General features: G+C 46.9%; 1 pseudogene; it reads left to right on the top strand.

The window, feature by feature from the left end:
• On the top strand, positions 496-923 carry LOC109127294 (annotated as a pseudogene).

Below are 2,242 nucleotides of genomic sequence, written 5' to 3'. Positions count from 1 at the left end.
CAGTGGAGTTGTATGATGTTATTCTCAGGATGGATTGATTGCATCGGCATATGGTTCATCTGGATTGCCATCAGGGTAGAGTGGAGTTTGAGCGTCCAGGAGAGAAGTTGGTTTTTCGGGGGATTAGACCGACTTCGGGGAGTCTCGTGATCTCAGCCATGCAGGCTGGGAAGATGATCGAAAAGGGCCGTGAGGCTTATTTGGTTACTATATCGATGCCAGAGTCAGTAGGGCAGTCTACGGTTAGCAGTATTCAGGTCGTTGAGGAGTTTGAGGATGTGTTTCAGTCATTGCAGGGATTACCACCATCTCGGTCTGATCCTTTCATGATTGAACTGGAACCGGAGACGACGCTGTTATCAAAGACTCCTTACAGGATGGCTCCAGCAGAGATGGCAGAGCTGAAGAAGTAGTTGGAGGATTGTTTTAGCAAGGGATTCATCCGTCCTAGTGATTCAACGTGGGGAGCGCCGGTATTATTCGTTAAGAAGAAGAATGGGAGTTTCCATTTGTATTGATTACAGAGGTTTGAACCGGTCACTGTGAAGAACAAGTACCCTCTTCCCAGGATTGATGAGTTGTTGGATCAGCTGAGAGGTGCTACTTGGTTCTCCAAGATAGATCTGGCATCGGGTTATCATCAGATCCTGATAGATGAGGCAGATGTGAGGAAGACTGCTTTCAGGACGAGGTATGGGCATTATGAGTTTGTGGTGATGCCGTTCGGATTGACTAACGCGCCAGCAGCGTTTATTAGGTTGATGAACAGCGTGTTTCAGGAGTTTCTGGATGTGTCTGTCATCATTTTCATCGACGATATCCTTGTATTTTGTAAGAGTCATGAGGAGCATGCAGTGCATTTGAGGGCAGTTCTGGAGAAGCTGCGGGAGCAGAAGTTGTTTGCCAAGTTGAGCAAGTGTAGTTTTTGGCAGCGTGAGATGGGTTTTCTGGGTCACATTGTTTCTGCAGAGGGGGTTTCTATAGATCCGGAGAAGATTCAGGCTATTAAGTATTGGCCTAGACTGCAGAATGCCACAAAGATCAGGAGTTTCCTTGGTTTGGCAGGTTACTACAGGAGGTTCGTGCAGGGCTTTGCAAGCAAGGCACGCCCTATGACTAAGTTGACAGGGAAGGATGTTCCGTTTGACTACTATGCCAGTGTTGGTTTGCCTGAGCAGGGAGAACCCTATGTGGTTTATACAGATGCATCCATAGTTGGTTTGGAGTGTGTGTTGATGCAGCATGGGAAGGTGATTGCCTATGCTTCACGATAGTTGTGGAAGCATGAGGACAACTATCCTACTCATGATTTGGAGATGGCTGTTGTAGTTTTTGCCCTGAAGATTTGGAGATCTTATCTTTATGGTGCAAATGTACAAGTGTTTACAGATCATAAGAGCCTGAAGTACATATTCACTCAGCCCAAGCTGAACTTGAGGCTGAGGCGGTGGATGGAGCTGGTGGCGGATTATGATTTGTAGATAGCCTATCACCCCGGTAAGGCTAACTTGGTTGCAGATGCTCTGAGTCATAAGAGGGCAGCTTCGGCTCAGGAGCAGGTTATGGAGTCTCTGATAGGAGAGATCAGTGCGTTGAGTTTGTGTGCGGTTTTGCAGGAGCCGTTGGGTTTGGAGGCGGCTGATAGAGCAGATCTTCTAAGCAGAGTGCGGTTGGCATAAGAGAAGGATTTGGGGCTGGTGAATGCGTCAAAGGATGTGGATTATGAGTATTAGGTTTCGGCTAATGGTACTATTTTGGTGCACAGGCGGATTTGTGTGCCCAAGGATAAGGAGTTTTGTCAGGAGATCTTGAGGGAGGCTCATGCGAGCAAGTTCTCTATTCATCCAGGAGCGACTAAGATGTCCTGTGACCTCAAGAGGTACTATCACTAGGTTGGGATTAAGAAGGATGTAGCTAGATCGGTCGAAGGAGTGCGGGCTGTGGAGACAGTTGCACGGGAGCCTTGGCTGATGGTTGTTCGAGATTCGAGGACGAATCTATGTTGGTGGGGGAGAATTGTAACATACATGAACCAAAACTATGCATTTTGGGGATTGGTGTCAATCGACACCAGGGGTAGTGTCGATCAACACCATTGTTTTCTTGTTCGACCAGTTCGATTTAATTATCGATTTGGACCGGTTTGGTTTAGGAAAAACCATTAAACCGAGTTATTCAAGTGGTTTGTCGAGAAAAGGGTTTTAGCAAGTTGTGTTTATCGCCATTCTCTTGTTTTTGGGAG

The sequence above is a fragment of the Camelina sativa genome, chromosome 11 (genome assembly GCF_000633955.1).
Source record: "Camelina sativa cultivar DH55 chromosome 11, Cs, whole genome shotgun sequence".
Taxonomy (NCBI): domain Eukaryota; kingdom Viridiplantae; phylum Streptophyta; class Magnoliopsida; order Brassicales; family Brassicaceae; genus Camelina; species Camelina sativa.
This window is presented reverse-complemented; position numbering and strand designations above follow the sequence as displayed.